This window comes from Mesocricetus auratus, unplaced genomic scaffold, assembly GCF_017639785.1.
Source record: "Mesocricetus auratus isolate SY011 unplaced genomic scaffold, BCM_Maur_2.0 Super-Scaffold_2245, whole genome shotgun sequence".
Classification (NCBI taxonomy): domain Eukaryota; kingdom Metazoa; phylum Chordata; class Mammalia; order Rodentia; family Cricetidae; genus Mesocricetus; species Mesocricetus auratus.
In genome coordinates, this window is record NW_024429180.1 from 30259467 (window position 1) to 30283137 (window position 23671).

Consider the following 23671-nt stretch of genomic DNA (forward strand, 5'->3'; position numbering starts at 1 on the left):
CTACAATTCCTGTGCGTGAAGGCTGTCTGTGCTATTCTCAGTTTATGGTATTACTATTAGGAAATACACATCAATCTTTTATTTTCATGCTTATGGTACATTGTACAAAACTGAACAGATTATGTCCTACAGATATGTATCTCTAAGAAAATGGAGACTCATTCTAAGAACTCTATAATTCATAAGTGGGCAAATACGCATATTTCCTACAAAACATGTTGTGTGGTGATTTCCTGGCAATAAAACATTTCACCCTCAAGGAGCTAAAAGAAAATATAATGATTCTCAGGAAGTTCGGAAAGTTATCAGACTCACAAGGCCCGTGTGAAAGCCTTGTCACTTTACAAACAAGTGTTAAAACCAAGCTATTTTCCCATTTCTAATTAGTTTTTGAGGAGAAACTGAAATCACATATGTGATACAATACACAATGTTACAAATGTGATATAACACACAGTCATAATTCTACATACAGCATAATGTAATAGCAGTAATTTGTTAACATATACTGCTAATTATAATAGATATATGAGAATCTCTACAGAGTTCACTTCTTATATATACCATAAGTTATAAACACAAATAAGCATTGGCTTAGGCCCCTCATTCATTTCTGTTTACTCTATGGTCATATGAAACATATATACTCTTCAAGGAGTATGAATTTATGTGTACTTCAAAATGATTATAGATACAGCATCTGGTGTGTTTGGGAGAATAAAGTAGATGGTTAAAAAAATGCCAAAAAATCATTAGCAATTTGATACCGACCAGGATTACAATGCTTCCAAATAAAAGAATAGAAATGAGAAAGAAAAGGTGAACAAGAGAAAGAGATCTGATGGCAAGGTAGAAGGTGCTTTGGCATTTACTTGCGGCATGTGTGACAAACAGAAGGTTAAACTGAAAACCTCACAATGCAACAGACTTGAAAAACAATTGGTGCTTGACAATTACTGATTTCGATATGCTTCACCAACATTCCTAACCTCAATGTTTCTTCTGCTGTCAACAAACAGCAATCTTTACTTCTATAGACAGTTTAGATATTTCTCTCTTAGGCATTATCTTTTCAATTTTAAATACCTTTGCAAAAATTGCAGTTGAAAGTAGTTTAGATGTATAAATAAAAAATTTCACAATAGTCCTAAAATATTCACTCTGGAATGTATTCATATCCTATAGTGTTGATCTCGCATGATGTTTCCTTAAATACCAATACAGTTATCTGTATGAATCATTCTTCTCCACGTGAAGAAATTGTATCACATAGTAAATTTTATCCAGAAATTTCAGCTGACATAAACATCTTGAAATAATGAGCTTTTATCCCAATACTTTTCATTTTCTAAAACAATTCTACTTGCTTTAGAAACCCCATAATCCTTATTACTAATATGTATTTCCTTATACATATTAGCTTAGACTAGCTATTTCCAGTGAACTTCAGATTCATCATATTATTCTTATGACCTAAAATCTAGTTCTCCAATAAGTAAAAATTATGCAAATATATCATTACACTCTCTTCCTGTTTAAATATATTTTCCTGAGAGATCAAGGAGTACTTCACAGAAATTAATATGCACATTTGTTCAATATTTTTGAAAACTTTGTTTTATATATGTATGTGTGTGAATAAACTATGATTAAAGCATTATTATGGCTTAAAATTTTTACTGACTCATGATCCAAAATCCTCATCTCTATTAATGTATTATACTTATTTGAAGGTACATTAATAATCTTACACTATGAAATACAGTGGCTGTCCCTTGCTAAATATTAAAAGCCAAAATTAAATATGTATACACAGCTTGAAATGTTTAATACCACTCAGTAGAACTTTTGTTTTAAAGAATGTGCAAAATTCAGCCTCCTTTAATATCTATAGAGAGTACTTTATGCTAGAAGTTCATTGTATTGTTTAGAGTCTCTTCTTTATTGAAGGAGACAATAGTCATGTCAAATAGTATCTTTCAACTAAATGACTTTAAGAGGTAGGCTTTGTGATGCTTAGATGTAATCATATTCTTAAATAAAGACATTAATTTGATAATTCCATGGGGATAAATATGCCTTAGTTCATCACAAATATTTTTAATGCACCATCAGGGAAAAGGAAGCTGTATTCAAAGTTAAAATACATTTCTGTCTTTCTTAAAATTTTCTCTGAATATCATGTAGTCACTTTTGGTGGACTTGTTTTTATTAAAGACTATTGTACTTAGATCTCATGAAATGTCATTCTCTGACTACCTATAAATGAGATGGTTCTTGACATTGGACTTTGCCATTGATTAAATTGTCATAGTCTATTTGAGACCTAAACATTGCCTTTGGTCATTTTTCTTTTCCACTTTAGAAAATGACCTTTGTGAATAATTGTATGCCCCAGATGTGTCAAAATGAAGAGAAAGAAGCATTCCTAACTATGAAAATTTTATAAACTATTTGTCCCTACTGTCTTAAACAACATTACAAAATATAATATTTCACAAGTACATTGCAGAAAAGTTATTTTAGGTGTAAAAAGAGTTCAAAGAGGTATAACATTTATAGATATTCTTGGTTTACTCACAAATAATTCTTTATTAAAAAGTATATTATTACACAAATAAATTATGCTTTCTAGTTGATGTTTATACATACATAAAATGAAGAGACTGCAAAAGTATGACATCTAAGTATGTATTTGTCACAGTCTTAAACTTTATTTATATCAAAGGATTTGTAAATAAATACAATCACCAAGTTATTTTGAATGTCTCTACAGTGTTTGAAATAGCATATTTTTAGTGCATATGAGGAATATCAAGTAAGTAGGACATGTAGTCACTTGCAACCTCATTATCATTTTTCTTGACGTTAACAATGCTATATCTTCATTTAGATACATAAAATGTTTTCCAACTTAGATCTTCAAATCTATCTTACCTCTTACAGTCTTGATGAGATAAATCATAACAAGAAAGCAAAACAGAACCAAGAAGAAATAATCTTGGTATAAACTATGAAGGAGCAGGATGTACAAAGGAGGGACATCTCCAAGCAGATTGAAATTTCAACTGATGGATATATCACACGTTATTTAAAACCGATATAGTACAAACAGATAAAGGATAGCAAAGATGAGAGCTGTGAAGTGGAAGAGCTAGCACGGTGAACAAGATGAAGGAAAAATGAGGATGCAGCAAAGGTAGCAAGAAGGATAATTTTCACAACATAGTGTTTTCCCAGCAATTATGTGTGTGTGAAGCTGGTATGAACTTGTGCCTATGTGTGTACGCATATACCATTACTATACATTATTACAGAGCACTCTGGCTTCTTTTGTTGAAGTAAAAATTAGTTTTCAAGTTTTCTAACACAAAATATAATCTGCCAGCAGTGCATTTTACACAAAATATAATCAGCTAGCAGTGCATTGTAGAAGAAATCTGGAAGCAGTGAACTAGAAAGCAAATATTTGTAGATATCTGAGATTGAGTTAAGGGATTAGTGTGTAGGTCAAGGGGAAAGAAACAGCAAGAACAAGACAGGAGAGAGTGTGGAGGAAATCGTCTTGGCAAACAAAGTAAAGGGAGACAATCTAAAGGGCATTGATTTAAAGATGGCACCAAGAGTTTTAGCCTTGGACATATCAAGAAAAGAAACAGAAAATCTGTGAGAAGAAAGAAACGTAAAGGAAATGTGTTATCTGAGTGCCAGTACACTTGATGGTGTAAAACTTACGTTCCTGCAAGTGAGAGATCCAAGCTGGACAGGTAGTTTTCACTATAATACTGCAGTTGGACTTCAGCATGGGGCAAATTCACGGACGTTGGCAATGTGAGAAGATAAGCCTGAAGAATATAGAGCTGGGAACTATGCTACTATCAATAAATCCACCTTAAGGAACATGTAGTTCCAGGGAAGCATTCAAGTGAAAAAGCACTCACAATGGTCTCAAAACCTTAAAATATTTACAATTTTTGAAATGAAAAAGGATTTTCAGTAAATTTATTATAGTTAGTACATATGAACATATTGTTACTAACTTTGTATACCTAAAGTAACCTAACTATATTATAATAATTCTGCAGATATTTCAGGAAAATTTTATATTCATATTATGGCATAACTATGGAAAATGCAAACGGATCCAAGAACATCTTGCGTTTAGATCATACACTCCTTCACTTCCAGGTAGAGGGTACAATGTGGTACCCTAGAATTTATGCTATATTATAATTGAGACACCATGGAAATATAAGGTTAACTAGCAGGGACATTTTTCCTTTGATCAGAATTTTCAATAAAGCAGTAATATAATTAGAGCCTGTGATAAAATGAAGGGAAAATGCACATACATGTTTGGGATAAAGGTCATAAACATATCCAGAATGATGTACAAGAAGATATGATATTTTGTCCATTTAGATCAGATTTGATTGAACATTTCTGTGTGGGGACAATAGAACACACTTAAGAAAAATAAAAAAGAACAATATACTTCTACTCTAGGCAAGTAATGAAACCCAACATGCACAAAAGCAAAGAACGGAGCCAGCAGCAGCTCCTGGGTATGTAATATGAGTACCTATATTTAAATGATATCATGGAAAGTCACAAAGCATTTTCATTATCAAATGAATATACTGAATTCTTGAGAATCAAGTAAAGATAAGTACAAAAATGCAAAGAGTTTCATTTAACCATATAACAAACTGTGTAGCAATATATACAAATATCCACCTACAAATTAAACATATTCATTATATCTATTATAGATTCTGTAAATTTGAACTATAAAAACTGAAATTCTTGTTTTCTAAAAAGAGGTAATAATTTATCCTTGCCTCGAGCCTTTCTTATCATATGGCAAGCATGCATTAGGTAATCCAGACAAAAAATGTTCTCATTTTCTTTGTAAGTGATACAAATGATGTGACAAATGTAGTAATAAGATCATGATGATGATAATGATAAGGGAAAGTTTTCCATTGTGAAATTGATAGGGGTGATTGAAAAAGTACTAATCAAATGGACCGTTTTGTTGTTATATGTAATTTTAAAAACTTTACTGCAGTAAAACAGGAGTGGTTGCTTTGTAATATGACCTCTAAGATCTGGAGGATACAAGATGCCTAGTCCAGTATGTATTTAGATAATCCTGTTCATTTTGTATGTGTTTCTTCTTATTGCTAAGAACTCAGCGAGAAAAGATTTGCTTGATATTCCTTTAGGAGCAGAAGTGGGGGTTTTCTTCTCAGAGTAACTGAGAGATACTGATGCTTGATGAACACATCTCATTTTTCTTTGAATCTTGTTTTATATTCCAGAAGGAAAATTCTTTGAAACATACACTTTTGCTTCTTGTCCCAACTTTGACATTTGCAGTGGGCCCACAGTAACTGTTCCAATATAAGCTAAATGTAATTGCAAAAAAAAAATCTGATTATCACTTGTAAACACCTACATATAAACCTTGCAGACGTATTTCAAGCTGAATTTAAGTTAGAAGAAAATATCAAACAATTCTTGAAAAATAGCTAATTTTAAAATGTTAACATGAGCACCATATTCAACTCAGTTAAAAGGCATTTTGTGCTAACCATCAGTTTGCATTTTGGGGGTTTCTTCTCATCTCAAATTTTTACCGAAATATTCACTCTAGCACTCAGTTCTCAACAATAACACTCTCTTTTACTAGGGAAGAAAAAATACTTTCCGTACAAATCCCAAACTGTGAAAGATTCTGAAGATTTTCAAGGCTTGTGCCAGAAACTGATCATTTAGAATAAATGAGAAAAGGCAGCCAAGTAGTAAAATGTTCCTGAGTTATCAGAGAATGCTAGCAAAAGGTCACTCCGTCTAATTCTTCCATGATCTATATAATCTAATTATGCTCATTTCTAAAGCAAACGTGTTATTTGTACTGCATTGGTATGCAGATTACAAAGTGTTATTATAGGATTATAAATGGAATGCTGCTTTGCACTTTGTATAAAAAAGACACGGTAAATACTATTTAGCTTCACTTTTATGCGGCTAGGATTTAGTGCACACTAAAAAGCTTAGCAAGTACGATATTAGAGCTGAAGATAGAGAAGTCAGTTAACTGAGCACAGATGCTAAATAAAGCTGGGCAAGTGCAGTTTTAGGCTCATCTCTTCGTTTATCACATTTTCTTTCATCTATCAGAAATATAAAGCTAATAATTTCAATGTTCTCTCTGGAAATTGAAAGCAACTTTTGTTTTAGCCATCACAGACAAAATTATCTAATGCAAATCTTAAATTGTTAACTTCTATAGAAGATTTAGCATATATACTATCATAATATATTTATTCAAGCTTCTTGGAGTATCTTTGCCTATGTTCTTATGAAATTGTGTAAAACACATTTAGGGAACTCTGGCAGGTTTAATAATATTTGTCTCTGCATTTTGTTACTACTGTGGTTTAACAGCACATTAACAGTGATGCTTTCAAATGATTTTCAAGTAATTCATTACTTCCTTCCCTCATGCATTAAATTTAATATAGCTTTCAGGGTCTAATTTATCTCCACACAGTAATAAATTGTGTACCGCAAACAAATTCTGTATTAGTTTTAAAACAATTTCACCTCATCTATACATCAAATATGAAGTTGCTAGTTGGTTTGTAGTGAGCTGTGAATTTCAAAATCTTATCTATGTTGGTAACATGATCAATGGCTATAATAATCATCCCTGTGAAGATGACATATCACTTTTAATAGTTTTAAAAGACTTTTCTTTTCCCTTCTTAGGTAGTAAAAACTGCTCAGGACACTACTCTGGAATAAGAATGAACCCAATGAAACCACTGCTGAATTTGTATGCCATCGCACAATCATTTTCTCCTTTTATACTTGAGCTTTATAACTAGAACTGCAGAGGAAGAAAATTGTCTGTCCTCCAGCCTTGGATATATCTCTCAGTTGGTTTAGTGCTGGAAATCTGTGCATGTTCTGAGTGACAGTTTCTGAAGACATTTCCAGAAGTGACAAAATAGATTTACAAAGGACATAGACCTGTGGTGCTGAGAACTAGAACTGAAAACATCTAAAGTCAAACATTTGAAACACATGATAGAAGAAATAGTTTCAAATATGATATACACTATAAATTTGAATTCCAGAGTCATATTGTAATGTGCATATATTGTATCATAAACTCATTTTTAAAATGTAAAAATTTAAATTGAGTTATATAAGTCAATCTTTTTTCTTTCTACTTAGCAAAACCTTAGTGTTGGGCTATATGTTCAAGTTTAAATTGCCTGATTTCAAAAATACTGATTTTTCCTATAGAATCACAATTTGTTCTTTTCATAGGGATATAATTCCACACAGAATAACAATGTGACAAATTTCAACACTATTGTTTGCTGTATTTAAAATGACAAAGGTTTCTGTAATATATATTAGAGATATACAGTTGGAACAGAGGTTCGGTTAGAGTTACTAAGTATATAGACTGTGGGAGAGCATTAGCTAAAATTACTCTGTGTTTACCACAATTCACAAGGACAAGCCACATCAGACCTACAATGTCCAACGCTACCTTAACGAAGTTGCACTTAATTGTACACAGCTCCAAAGTGTAGAAACTGATTTAATGAAATACAAATACTAATAGGACAATCAAATCTCATTCAAGGTTTGTGTGTGTGCACAAGCGCGCGCGTGTGTGTGTGTGTGTGTGTGTGTGCGCGTGTGTGTTTGTACTTATTTTTGATGCACAGCACTGAAGAATGTGATCCGTCCTCCTTCTCTTCAACTGAACTCCAGGATCTCAGCCCAGTTCTTGGCTGTGGATCACTGGATCTGCTTCCATCAGTTACTGGATATAGGATGACAATTAGGGTAGGGGAAGGCCATTTCAGGTACTGTCTCCACTATTGCTAGGAGTCTTAGATGAGGTCATCCTTGTGGTTTCTTGGGAATTGCCCTAGTAACTGACCTGAGCTAGTGGGAACTCAAGGACTATGAACTGACAGCTGGGAAAACTGCATGAGACAGAACTATCTTCTGAATGTGGGTGACAAATATGTGGCTTGATCTATTGGGGATGCACTTGGCAGTGGGACGAGGACCTATGCTGAGTGTATAAACTGACTTTTTGCAGTCCATTTCCTATGGTGTGATACTTTGCTCAGGCTATATACAGGCTTGGTCCTGCCTCAATTTAGTATGCCAGATTTTGTTGACTCTCCAAGGAAGGCCTTACTCCATCTGAGGAGTGGATAGGGGATGGACAGGGGGATGTGGGGCCCTAGAGAAGGGGAGGGAGAGGGAAATAGGATTAGAATGTAAAATAAAGAAATTAAAATAAAAACTTCATTTAACTTAATGCTGATAATATTAGCATTGTACATAAGTGGTGGGGTAGTCAGATATCTATTGAAATTTTGGCATGATAGGACACTACTGCAAACAATCCGAGTTTTGACAAAGACACACATAAAAGTCCTAGTACTGTGGGAACGCTCTGTTCTTTCAGTAAACAATGATGGGATAAATACTGGTGCACATGTAGAAGAAAGAGTCACGGTTCAGATCTCACAACAGTGACAGATATTAGCTAGAAATTGGATTGAATGATCTAATGCCAGAATGGAAAATCTGAAAATTTAAAAAGAAATAAAGCAGAAACACTTCAAGATACTAGAATAGGAAAGAATTTTGACTTACATGTCCAAGAAACAAAAACAAAATTGTACAAGTAGGATTATATCAGACTAAAACTATTTTCCACAGTTACAGAAGCAGTAGACTGAAGACAACGTTTACTGAAAGGAAAGAGATGTTTACATCTAAATAGATAAAAAGGAATTGAAACACACACACATAACTATGTGTTTAACTCATGTTACCAAACATTTCTCAAAAGAAGCATACAAGTGGCTAAATGCATAGCATATATAAACCGAGTACATAGCATCACAGATCATCAGAGGAATATACATGAAAGTCACGGGGAAATGCCATGTCACTAGGGGAAGAATCACTTTCACAAAAATAAAAAAAGTTACCAGTCACTAAAGGAGATGTGAAAGGAAGTACCCTGTATACACTCTTGGTAGAATGTACATTAGTACAATGTTATAAAAACTCATAGATATTAATTTCTTTATCACATATGATCAAATGCTGTCATTTCGGGGTTTATATTCACAAAGACACAAACTATGGAGACATTAGATCTGAGTAAGTGGTAGAGTTCTTATTTATTGTATAAAGAGACTGTAATTAATAACAGTCACTTAAAATTATAAAAGAAAACAACCTATAGACATGTAAATTACACTGGAAAAAAATGAAAGAACCATCACCAAATGGTGCTGGCATAGCTGGAAGTCTACAAGTAGAAGACTGCATATAGATTCGTAGTATCACACTGCACAGAACTCAAGTCAAAGGGGATCAAAAACCTCAACGTAAACCCAGGTATGATGAATGAGATAGAAGAGAAAATGGGAAACATCCTTGAGTGTGTTGGCACAGGAGATGTCCTACTGAACAGAATGCCTATAACAAAGGCACCAAAACCAATAATTAATGAAAACTTGAAACTGAAAAGTTTCTGTAAGGTAAAAGGCACTGTCAATTGGATGAAGCAGCAACCTACAGAATGGGAAAATATTTTTTATCAACTTCACATCAGACAGAGGTCTAATAACAAAACTTATATAAAGAGATCAATGGATTAGGTATCAAAATAAATAACTATCCACTTGAAAATGTGCCTGCATAGAGCCTTCACCATGATCTACTAGACATTTTGGCATTGGGAAGGTACTCTGCAAGCTCCTGAAAGAGAACCTTGAACACCAATCCAGCCACAACACCCTCAACCAAATTTCTGTCCTGCCAGATTTACAGAGGCAACAGTGATACTAGACATGTGGAAGTAGCCACCAGTGTCCAGGTTAACTTGAGGACAATACCACAAGTGAGAGCCCATGCCCTACAAAGCCATAATGGCCAGAGATCTACAATAGAATAGAAAAATACAACCCTTCTCCACACACACACACACACACACACACACACACACACACACACACACACACAAAACAAACAAAAAAGCAAAAACAACTCACTGAAATGATTCCTAATGATATTCTTCTATGGTCACACATCAGTACCTTTCTTCCTTGTCTGGTCATCATCAGAGAAACTTTCTCTGGCAGCAGATGGGTGCAGGTACACACACACACAGTCAGATATGTGGAGAGACTGCTAACTTCCAGGTCTCCGTTATGTCTCTACCCTCAGAGCTCAGCGTTCTCCTTGGAAAAGGGGAAGGAAAGATTATAGGAGTAGGAGGAGGGCTCAAGGACACTAGGAGAACATGATTCACTGAATCAACTAAACAGGGTTCATATGGACTCATAGGGACTGAAACATCAAGCAGACTGTCTACATGAATCTGCATCCAGATCCTCTGTGTATATGCATTGGTACTTAGCTTGGTGGTTTTGTGGGACTCCTGACAGTAGAAGATAGTGTAGCTTTGACCCCTTTGCCTGCTCTAGGGAATATTCTTCCTATTGGGATGCCTCAAGGACTTTTGCCTTGTTGTGTTATATCTTGCTTTATCACAATTGGATGTCCTTGAGGCCTGCTCATTTCTGAAGGGTAACTGAGGGGGAGTGGATCTGAGAGATGGGTTATATGGAGAAGTGGAAGGAGTGTAATGAGGGGAAATTTTTATTAGAATGTATTGTATAAGTGAAGAATCTATTTTCAGTAAAAAGGAAAAAGATTCACTATAGTTATAAAAATTACACCAGTTAAGGGACAAGCTTCTGATGGATGGATAAAGAAAATGTGGCATCTATGCCTGATGAAATATTATTCAACTACAACAAACTATGAAATGCTTTCATTTGTGAAAATATGCATGGACCTGAAGATGATGATTCTAAATAAAATAAGTCAGCTTAAAATGAGAAGTACCACATGGTCTCATTTTAATGTATGCAATCTTAAAAGAGTTGATCACATTCATCTCATCATAGAATATAGTTACTAGAGGCTGAAGATCGTAAGAGTAAAAGAGAGAGCTGGGCATTGGTGGCACACACCTTTAATCCCAGATCTTGGTAGGCAGAGGCAGGCAGATCTCTGTGAGTTTGAGGCCAGCCTGGTCTACAGAGCAAGTTCCAGGACAACCTCGAAAGCAATACCGAGAAACCCTGTCTTGAAAAAAACAAACAAAAAAGTGAGTACAAAAGAGTGGGGAAAAATTTGAACAGCAATAAATAATCATTTTCAAGTCATTGTTTTTGTGGTGCTTATGAGGCATAGAAAAATAATGCATTTAACACTGAAGAAAAATACCTAAAAGTAATTTTTGTCTTATGAATCCTTTTTTCTTTGCCAATACAGCCTTGGTCAGTTGTGAACTGCATAAAATGTAAATGAATAGACCTTTTACAAAAGGCACTATACAAGGTCTGATACTATATTGTGAGTTTTACTATAAAATTGCTAAGGGAACGCTTTTCAAAATTGAGCCATCCTTGATGCTTTAGAATATCTTAGATGAATCATCAAAAGGGCTACTTACTTACAGATTCAATTACAAATAGGCTGATAGTTTATATGTGTATATAGTTTGTACATAAGTGTATATATGCAATACAAGTAAATATATCCGGATGTGACCTCTTTATAGACTTCAATTCAGTGCAAATGTTACTGTCCTAAAACTTATATTTCCATAAATGCCAAAGACAAAAAGATATGATTTATTTCTGTTATCTTTCAATGTAAGTATTCTATTATTTCCTGGAAAACTCATACCATGTATTTTATTCACTTGATATATAAGTGAAAACTTGGGGCAGGCTCCTTCCATGTGCAATAGAAAGGTTCAACATCTCAAAGGAAATCAATTTATCTCTCTCAATAATGCATAAATATGTGTTTCAATTATCATAACTTCTAACATGAAGATTCTAAAACTATAGTTTTATAGCTCGTAGTTATAATTATTCCTTGGGAAGCACTGGTTCAAAGACATTTCTTCAAGTTGTTCTAGAATGGGTACTGATTTCTTGAGCAAAATGTTAGAGTGTGCAATGATTATGACTACTCCTAACAAAATGTCTCCTTTTGCAATATTAGTATATTGTTATTAATAGTTACGTTTTTCTTTTGTATTTTCAACTTTCACAATGTTTAATTCCTCAAAACAAGATGTGTAACTCCAGTCTTTGAACTTTTTAGTCACTCCAGGTTTTCCCCACATGACTCAGTTGTTACAGAACAGCACAATTTGCTTCCTGGCTCTTTCTTGTACACTGACCACTTCTGTTCATCAGTTTTTTAAAAAATAACAATCCTTATTATATTTTTATTCACATCTTCATACCTGATATAATGTATTATTTTATCAAGTGATCACTGTCTACCTAGCATAGGTGAAATTTACTTCCAAAACTATATATGTGGGTTGTAATTCCTAGAGCACCAGAATTTAACTTTGTCTAGAGAATATACAGCTGAAGTTATTAACAGAAAAATAATACTAAAGTAGGAATAGTTGCTCAGTATTTTTGGCATCCTTCTAAGAAGGTGAACTCAGGAAGAGACCTCCTAAGTAGAACGTCATATAACACAAGTGGTCCCATGCAGTTCTGAGCTAGGGTACAATAAAGACTGTCAGCCACTATTTAGAATCAAGGAAATGTCCAGAGAGGACTTTAGCGCCTTCAGAAGCAGACCTCTGACATCACCTTTTCATATGTATGATACCAGAGATGACAGACAGTAAATATTTTTTGTTAAGTCTATGATAGTTTATTATGACCATTCTGGGAAAGCACTATGCTGCTTACACCTTATTCTTGTGATCCTAACCAAAAATGCCTGGAAAATGGGGCTATGGATATACTCTCCCTATTCTTCCTGGTGACTTCTACCTTGCCTGACAACCCAGTGTTGTGCTTAAACAACTTCTGGGTCTGAGAGTGACATTGTTTTTTTTCCTTTTCTTTAAATTTTGAATTAGCAACAAGCTTGTTTTACATGAGCTCCCCCTTGTTCAGGTCAGACGCTTCTGTGGGTTTTCCAGCCTGATCTTGACCCATTTGCTCATTACTCCTCCCTCTCTGCAACTGGATCCCAGGAGTTCAGCTCAGTATTTAGCTATGGGTGTCTGCTTCTGCTTCCATCAGCTACTGGATCAAGGCTCTAGGATGGCATATAAGGTAGTCATCAATCTTATTATTGGGGAAGTGCATGGAAGATAGTGTTGGGACATAGCCTCCACAGGTTCTCTGAGTTGTTTGTCAGCTGATAGCCACAGGTGCATCCTGTTTTCTAGTCCTGGCTTACTGCCCCTGCATTGCCCTACTAACATTAACATCTAGCAGGAGGAAAACACACTCTCTTCCAATTGGGGTTTTCCACTGTGCTGTAAGCCTGTATATATAAGACTGCTCCCTCCTACAAGAGAGAGACCGCTTAGCACTTGCAATAAAGACACACATACACATACACACCCACACTCTCTCTCTCTCTCTCTCTCTGTCTCTCTCTCTCTCTCTGTGTCTCTCTCTCTCCTGGCAAGCATTCTCTTAGTACAAACAACTGGACATCTGGTCTTTCTTTTCCTGATACCTCGGAGTTGCTTTTATGGTGCAGGTGCTGCAGTTGGTCATCCCACCGAGATCCAGAGAGAATTGGAAAGACTGGGAAAGATCGGCTAGAAAGAAGACTTGGGAGAGGAGAGACTCGAGAAAGAAAAGATTTGAAAACAGGTACCTCAACTTCTAACAGTAAAATTGAATGGTCAAATCTCCAGGCTTTTGCTTGAGAGATCACCTTCTAAGGAGGTGTACTGAATTAATCTCCAGCCTTCACCCGATCCACTGAGGTCAGGAAAGTAAGAGGAAACTGAGAGATTGCCTTCAGTTGAAGGGTGGATTAGATTAAATCTCCAGCCATTTGCCTGATCCACTGACATCAGGAAAGTAAAGGGGAACTGAGAGATCCCCTCAAATGCTGACCAGCAAGTAAAGCTATGAGGGTGTATTGGAAAGGGGTACCAAGTTAGGGGTACCAGATTAAATTTTCTGGCCTTCGCCCATCACCAAGGTTGGGAAAGAAAGGGGAACCTGAGAGATCGCCTTCAGTTGGAGGGTGGATTGAGTAAATCTTAAGGCTTTTGCCTGAGGGATCATCCTCTGTTGGAGGATGGACTGAAAATGGGTGAATTGAAAATTGGTAACAGTTAGTAAATGAGGTACTGGTATTAAGTGAAATAAAACGAAAAGTTAAAAGTATATGGAATGGAAAATACACAGAGAGTCTGGATACTGTGTGCTGTTGTGTTGTCTTTTAACTGCTAATTGCTAAGAAAAGAACAAAAACTTCTAAAAGACATTTGATTATCAATCCTGCTGAATTAATCCAACTTATATATTTTGAAAATACTTTGATTTCTAAATTTAAATGTAAGGACAGACTAGTATGGTTTGATGAAGCAAGACCACCTAAAAGAGTGGCCCAGGTGATTCAACATCTAAAACAGCTGAGTTGATGCAGACTTTCAGACCACAAAAACAAGGACTTCAACAGGTTTCTGTTTTTTATCATGATCCCCATGGTATTTCAGTTCCCCTTAACAGCAGGAAGTAGTTTGGAAAGAACAACGTCCACATTCCCAAATATTGTTTATAAATGTTTGCTTGCATTTATACAGGATTGGTTATTGATACAAATTTAAGGTCAATTTTGTGAGCCACCTCTAAAAACATTTTACAAGGAGTGGGTATGGCTGTAGCCCCTGAGTGTAGCTCAGAACTTCTCAAATGGAGGGATGATGAGGGGAATAGAGGTCTCTTTCAACCTTTTGTTTTAATTTAAGGATTGGCTGGAGTTGTTCTGTCATAGAGATTTCAATTAAGGAAGTTTCATTTCAATAATCTAATCATGACCTAGGGAAAAAGGATGACTGATAGATGTATGTATGTTCTGAATGTATGATATGGCCACACCGGTTGGTATGAAATGTGATTGTGAATGCATGAATATGAACTGCTTAAATTGCCTTGGATATGATTAAAAGGATACTTAGGTTGATTTGGAGATAGTTAAAAAGCTACCTGAATTGCTTTGGATATAGCCAAAAGGAGCATCCAGCCAATCAATGTCTTAACTGGAAAGATTGACGATTTGAGTCCTCAGAGCCAGTCAGCAGAGAAATAGCAAAAACCAACAACATGCCCTGAGAGCCAAAGAAATCTATATGGAAGATTCTATAGAGTAGCAAACAATTCCAACAAAATTTCAAAAAATAAAAAAGGGAGAGATGTTGGGGCCTAGCCCCCACTGGGTCTCTGAGTTGTTTGACAGCTGATAACCACAGGTGCATCCTGTTTTCTAGTCCTGACTTACTGCCCCCGCATTGCCCCACTAACATCAACATCTAGCAGGAGGAAAACATGCTCTCTTCCAGTTGGGGTTTTTCCACTGTGCTGTAAGCCTGTATATATAAGACTGCTCCCTTCTACAAGAGAGAGACCTCTTAGCACTTGCAATAAAGACACACACACACACACACACACACACACACACACACACTCTCTCTGTCTCTTCTGGCAATGAAGGCAGCACATGAATTCTCTTAGTACAAACAGCTGGACATCTGGTCTTTCTTTTCCTGATACCTCAGAGTTGCTTGTGGCATGGGCGTCACAAATAGCCTCTCCACGATTGCTTAGATTGTTAGTTGGGGTCATCCTTGTAGATCTCTGGACATTTCCCTAGTGCAAAATTTCTCTTTAAACCTATAATGGCTTCCTCTATCATGTTATGAGAGTGACCTCTTACTGTTGATCGACTTTCTCTAATTTCTGTTATTTCAGCTGCTCTTCACGAATGTCCTTCCTCCTTAGGAAGTCTGACCATACACTTTCTTTTGTTTCATTGTTTGCCATATGAGGTAGAAAATATTGATAACATTATTATTTTAGTAATGTTTTGAAAAATATGTATTATATTTAATTCTCAAAGACTTTGTTGAGTCATACTTCATTTTGAATGGAAGGTTCCTTTCTCAGCCTCAATAAGATACTATAGCATCTATGTCAAATGACTCATTTAAATTAGCATATTGACAATCAGTTCAGAAAGATGGGCTTCCCAATTTATTGCTTTGAACAAACTAGCTGATACAATTTCATTTCTGACCCAGAAAACCTGATGCTGAATTTTTCTATATCATAAGAAGTTTGGAATATCAATCACTGTATTTTCATGACTACATTTTTAAATAAGGCAATTCATCAATTAATATGGATGTTTAAGTAACAATCAATCTTTAATGGAAAAACACACCTGCAGTAATATATCTAATATTCAAAATGAAAACATTTATTGAATTTTCATTTTTGTGCATAAATGTCTTAAGATTTTATTTAAAAATAAAGAGAAGCATGGCAAATATTCTCTTTGGAATCATGCTCACATAAATATTACTGAAAGTCAAATATTGAAATGTATAATAATAACACTATCGAAGAATATAGAAGGCAACAAATATGGATTAGCATAACTGGGCTAATAATTGTGGTAATCCCTATAAACTGAAAAATTGGATCTCAATAATACACATTATGTATCTATGGCAACCTAACTATGTCAATAATGTTCTTCCACAGGTAGTAAACCAGCAGATGAATGCAGGCTACACAGGAATACTGGTTTCCTGTCTTGGCAGACATTGAATGAGTTTGTTTATATGAAGCAATATGTTCCAACTGAAAAGGTAAGGTAACATTATTTAATTCTTAATTTTAATTCCTTTTGTAATGGACTAAGTATGTTTTTCTAATTATAAGACAAACCTAAAGAAAGTAAGAAGCGAAGTGAAAGTAGAATTTAATTTTGCTAAAAATTCTGTGGCCTATTAAAAATATTATTAACAGTCAATAAAAGTTTAAAAAGGAAAGGGTGAATTGGCAAAATCAAGAAGCTTCCAGAATGTTCAGAGAAACACTACTGCAACAAAAAATAAGTAAATTTTACAAGAAGTGGTGACTTATTTAGGTCTTGAATGAAGGAAACCTATTTACTATAAGCCTCAGCATGACCAATGCATTAAATACTCTGCAAGGCAAGACAATTTTATGATATCTATATCTATATTTATATCTAGTTATAGATCTAGATCTAGATATCATTATTGCTTAATTATTTTCTGTATAAACTATAGGAATTTATCTACAATTATTCATATATCTGGGTGATTGTGCATTCACTATGAACTTTAAATTCATTAACTGCATAAAATAAAACCTCACTGTGTGTGATTTACCAAGAGTTCCCAAAAGTGAATGTATATTTTCATGCTAGTTCATTTCTTTCTGAATGAGGTGCTTGAAACTAGTCTAATCACCCGTGTTTGAAATGTAGTTGAAAGCAGCAGATGACTGTCTTACTTTCTTCTTCTTTGCTGTGAGGAAATGCTTGAACCAAGGGAACTTAAGCAACAAAAATTTTATTTTGGCTTTAATTCATAATCTGCCATGAAGTAAGAGGTGCAATGGCCAGAGCTTGCAGAAGCTGGCAATGGCAAATCTATGGTTAAGAAGCCCTAATTTTATAGAGAAAATGTTTCTATGCACTAATACTTTATTTCAGTGTCCCTGTGTCTTGATGATTTCTCTTTGGACCAAAATGTTCAAATTTGAACATTTTGTTTTATGTATGAGTCATATATTTAAAAGTAGTATATTGTAAATAAATTAAATATCAGTTCAATATTATAGTGTTGTGAGCTCATATGATAAGTAAATATAAACTGGAAACCATAAGGGCATATAATAATTTTTCAAGTTGAAGTCGTCTATATAATTGCACATTTGAGGCTGAATTTTGAATGGAATTAACACAATTGTATGGAGGGAAATGACAAACTTAACTATTCAATTGAAAATTTATAATTTAAGATATTTTTATAGACAAAAGAATTTAATAGGTATTGGTTTGACATTATTTAAGACAAGGTGTCTTAAGTTATAAATGTCTCAATAAAATTCAAACAAGCAGGAATAGATTCTAGTTAATGAAGTACATATAACTTTCATATTCTTAAAAACAGGAAGAAAAATACTCATATTTGTGGTAAGAAAACTGTTTAAAAGTTTCATAAACTAAAATGGCAGAAAAGAACAGTTTGAATCATTCTTCAAATATGGAAATATTCTTGTCACTGCCTTGTCTACTACAGACAAATGTTACTTTGAGACACTGTCTGAAGATTGAATTATCCACTCTGCAGTTTGCAACGTTCACAAGGCTAATTTCAGTCTTCTTCCTTTTGAAATTCCACCTGGGTAAAGGGACAAGTTCAACAGGGCCAAGAAAGTGCAAAGGACAGACAAATCAAATCTAATCAAGATGCCGGGAGACGTCCCTGACAACATGACTTTAAATGGCCTTTAGAATATTAACAGAACATTGTTCAAAGTGAATAGCAAAGTTGCAGTAGCATTTCCAGAGGTTTGAGTGGTAGTTTGGGGATGAAGCATATGTTTGGCATATAGACACCCTGGTCTCAAAATCCTGTAAAGACACTTATGTCTACAAGAAATTGCTTTTTGTCTACACAGAAATTGCTTATTGCTGTTGTTGTATTTTTAATACATCAGACATTTTTTTGTACTTATTTCAGGAAAAATTTTATGTGCCTCATTGACATTAACAATTTGGAGTCAGATAAAATACTAAAATACTACTCAAATTTTTTAATAACTTCTACCTGAATACTAGTTACAGATGTGGCATTGGTGTTTTGAAAATTCCCTTTGGTTTACTTAATTAAGCAGATCTAAATTCCCACTTTCCTGTGTGCACAGTCAGAATTTTCCCCTTGGAGTCACATTAGCAAACTGGACTCTATCAAAAAAATGAACTCAGGCTCTAAGATCATGGGTAATAGAATCAGAGATCTATTTGAAAGAATGTTATATATGATTACCAAGGATTTACCAAATTTGGTAAAGGAGGAATAAATACAAAAATTGCAGAAGGACAGCCAGGCAAAGTGACATAATTCCACCCCTCAACCTGGACAGGCAGAAGGAAACAACTATCAAAGTTATCTTCATCCTAAGTGCTACTGGGTGCCTTTAAATCCTGTATCAGAAATAATTCTGAGCAATTATATTATAATATATTATTTTATAATAACATAAAATAAATAATATGAATCAGAAAAAAAATTACAAAGGGCTCTGGGAAGTATCCTAAATTTTGTTTTCTCTAATGTGTTAGAAATTCTATGTTCTACTTTCTGTCACATCTAAGTTTTAGTAGTTTCTCCATTTTCCTTTCATCTCAAATGTTTTGTAACTTGTATGAATTACTGAAAAATAGACTATTCACAGACACAACTGATTTAACAAAATGTAAATGTCTTCTTGACACAAAAGAACCATGATACTTCAGTGTCATCATCCAGTCACCTATGTTATTACTGTCTGGTATTCAGTTATGCAGTGATCTCAAACATAGTATAATTAAGGCAATTTACTAGAAATACATATTTTACCTAAAGTATTCTGGCATCCATTCACCACTTTTAAACTTACTTATTAAGGTTACCGTGATTTCAATTGCTCATTTCCTCTTTGGAAGTAAACTAGAAAAAAAAACATTATTTCTTTAGACCTTGTAAGTGTGCTAGCCAGCTTTGAATGCATTTGGGAAAGATAGAGGAATAATCAAGAAACTTGGAAAGCTTCTAATGGAGAAATAAGTAAATGAAAGGAAGGTTCAGGTGTTGACTGGAAGCAAACTGAAGTCTAAGAGGAAATTAAACAGTTTATGTTTGATATGGAAAATGTTTTTCGACAGAGTGAGGTCAATTCACAATTCTACAAAATTATCATGGAAATTGTCATTTGTCTTCCTGAGTTTGCTTCTTCTGAGACTGTGACCAGATGGTTTTGTTATGTCTGATTTCATTGTTGTCCATTTTGTCTCACACCATATGCTGCTGAAGACATGGCCATTACTATTCCAAAACTTTTACACAACAAAACTTCATTATTTCCTTAATGTAAGTAAATTTAAAAATTAAATTTTATTTTCCACCAATGAATAAGCATTTTGTTAATTCTGCAGTTACATTGTCACTACCCCATAAATATTTAGAAATTATTCATTAAGAGTAGACTTCTTGCAAGAAAGGGAAATATTTTAAGGAAGTCATATTGTATTTCTAGTGCATGCTTATGTGACTGCTTGTCTATTAGGATTTTAGCTGAATTGTCCTTTTCTTCTTCAGAAATATGTTGACTATTATATGAACAATAAATCTGTCTCTCTTTTGTTTTTGTACCTTATTTATTGTACAAAAGTTATAGCAAATTCATTTGAAAAGGTTTGCTTATTTCATTTCATGTGTTGCCCGCATGTATGTATATGCAACGCAGGCTTACATGTAAGTGTGGATATCAAAAGATGGCAATGGATAAACCAGGACTGGAATAACAGATAGTCATGAGCTCCTGCGTGAGCACTGGGAATTGAGTTATGTTCTCTGCAAGAAGCAACAAATGCTCTTAACTGGTGAGTGATCACTTAAGTCCCTAAACAGTTATTATTTTCAATTATCAGTATGTGTGTGCTTCTGTATGCCTAAGTACAGGGACTCACTAAATCCATTAAAATCTGATCGTACTAGATCTGGAGTTACAAGTAGTTGCATGCCACCTGGTTTGGGTGCTAGGAATTCAACCCCCATCCCGTGTAAGAGAAGCAAACCATCTTAAGCACAGGGTCATCTCTAGGAACGCATAACAACTAACAGTCGCTTTTAGTCACCAAATGGTTTTCTTTAGAATGTAAATTTGATACAAGCAAATATGATCACTCATTGTTAATATTGCATCTCATATTCTATTCTTATTCTTTGAGAAATATATATATATACACACACACTATATATATATATATATATGTTTATAAATCAGCTACAGATTTTTATCTCCTTTTTTCATTATTTTTTAGTTTTGGATTTCATTTTGCATTCCAACTACAGTTCTTCCTCCCACCCTTCCTCCTACACCCCTCACATCCTTCTAGCTCCCCTTACTTCCCCAGCCCACCCCCAGTCCACTCCTTCTCACAGGAAAGGGCTCCCATGAGGAGTCAACATAGTCTGGCACAATAGGTTGGGGCAGGGCCCAGTTCCTCTCCCATGCATTAAGACTGAGTATGTCATCTCACCATAGGGAGCAAGCTACAACAAACTAGCTCATGTACCAGGATTATATCATGGTCCTACTGTCACTGAACATGGCATCCCACCCTAAGGAATGGTTTCCAACAAGCTCAGCTACAGAATTTTAAAGAGTGATGTTTGTTATTATCACCTTTCTCCCAAGACAAATTGTTTCATTAGGTTTGAATTTTTCTTTTTCAAAAAAAATACAGGAATAGTTTAGAAAGTACAGTTAGAGCTGCATAAAATTCATATTTAAATTTAAAAACCTTAACAACAACTTTATATATTCAATTTAGGATGTGTATAAGCATTTTAATAATACTTTTGGAAAAGTCTCTGAAATGTGTATGGTATTCGATCTGACTAGCATGCCTCTGAATTTTACAGACATAAACTGATGAAAAAGAGACACTATGTCAGCGAAGATAAGAGGCAGTCATTTTGGAAAAGATACTCTCCTTTTCTCAAAAAGGATTTGAGGTTAGAGAAATGGCATGAGGCATAAGTCACTTTAAGGGAGGGGAAGGGCTATAAAAGATTACCACCTGTCAGTTTCAGTGCAAACAGAAATTTTAGAAAATCGCGTTTTGTTCTTTGAAACTGCCATCACTCAAATAGCCCAAGGCCTTTGTGCTCTGAGGGGTGACTCTGAATGCCCTTGATTAGTTGTGTGGAGCACATTTTAAGACAGCTATCTGCAAACAGGATGAATCTGAAGGCATTAACAATCTGGTTTATGATCTCCTGAAGAATTTGAGAAGGAAACGGAGAACCACAAAGGTGCCACCAAAGCAGACTTTGTATGCACAAAATACTGTTTTATGGGCTGCAATGTTGACTGAGGTTGCAGAGGTAGAGAATTCTTAACTGGAATTCAAATTTGAATATGTTTAAAGAAACAGCTGTCAAACTGAGAACAATTAACAGGATGCAATTTCTATCAATGAAAATGACTGAAAAATAAACTACCAACTCACTGAGGCAATGAAGAAGCTTTTAGTACTGACATTCAAATAAAACACACTGATGTGTAAGATTTAAACATAAGTTTTAAATACATTTTTAGCTGTGTAATTTCAATGTTTTTTTCATGCTTAGCCAAAAAATAAAGGCATTCTATATTAGTCACTATAATACTTATTTACAAAACCTTATGTGTCATTATCAATCATTTTTTAAAAGAATTTAAGTATATAATAAAGTTCAAAGCAAAAGTGTTACTCAAATGAACTGCTGTTATTTAAGATACCATATACATTTTTGTTAAAAAGCAAAATCATGATAAATATGCTATCATTTCTGCATATTCAATACTAGTTTTGATCTTCTAAAAGCCATATATGTCTTTGTCAATCATCATTATTTACATTACTATATGTAAAAAATACATTTCTCAGACACCTTTTATTTTATTTTAAGGACAAAAATAGGCATGAGGCAATCATAAATTATAATGTGGCAAAAAATAGTATCCTTGAAAAATGAAAATAAAGTGAATAATATTTGAGTGTCTGATGGAGAAAGTATTAGACAAATTAGAGTAGGCATATTTGTACTGATTTAAATTTAAGAAAAAGAATGGCAAAAATGTTGATGTTGAGTGTATGTACATTTCAAAAGAATGTCTTGACTATGAAAGAATAGAGAGGGGTTTCTGGGAAAAATCAAAGCCTTGGGATATTTTGGTAAAGTAATAGATTAATATTCTCCCTAAATAGTTTGTGAAATAATCACTATATAACAGGATATTTTAAGATTCTGGTAAAAAATTTCAAACCCATAGAAGCAAAGAAAGCTTAGCTTAATGTACTTTAGATGTAAACAAAGAGTCTCTTCATAAGATAATAATCTATCCATACCGAAATCAAGAAGGTCAAAGAAATTTTAATATTGTATTACTTTAGATGTGTTTCAGTACAAAAGAATAATCACATATGTTAAAAACTAATTTTATTCAAAGAAGTGAATCTTAATGTGATCTTACATTCAAAGTGTCTTCTTATATAACAGTGCCACATGTTTATGTAAAGATGACCTTCTGCATTTTCTTCACTAAGTTTCATAGAATGGCATTTTTGACTCCTGATAATGAATGCCGTTTTAATTGGTGAATGTGAAAAATGCTTGGTAAACACTTAACAGCTCTGACTCTGACTCTCCCATCCTTTTAAAGAATAGGATACCGAAATCAGAACTAGTTTTAATCTCTTAGACCCTCAGGACCTAGATTTCCTTAAAAATGTGAAAAGTGATTCCATTTCATAGCATATATCATGCTCTGCCAAAAAATGCATCCTTACCATTAAAACTCTTAATTTATTAAACAAATCCAAAGAAATTCACTTTCTACAAAATTTTCAGAATTTTATCATACATAGATAGACGATAAATTGACATAATGGCCTGTGG

General features: G+C 34.3%; 1 long non-coding RNA gene across 3 annotated transcripts; it reads left to right on the forward strand.

Moving 5' to 3' along the window:
- The first annotated feature begins 13558 nt into the window (after window positions 1-13558).
- LOC110339490 lies at window positions 13559-22432 on the forward strand. Of its 3 annotated transcripts, XR_002381560.2 has the most exons (5): window positions 13559-13784; window positions 16689-16795; window positions 18260-20092; window positions 20469-20604; window positions 21650-22432. It is a non-coding gene; the product is annotated as an uncharacterized LOC110339490 (long non-coding RNA). The 3 variants fall into 3 exon arrangements; XR_002381561.2 differs by lacking the exons at window positions 20469-20604; window positions 21650-22432 and having other exon boundaries at window positions 18131-20325; XR_002381559.2 differs by lacking the exons at window positions 20469-20604; window positions 21650-22432 and having other exon boundaries at window positions 18260-20325.
- The last annotated feature ends 1239 nt before the right edge of the window (window positions 22433-23671 follow it).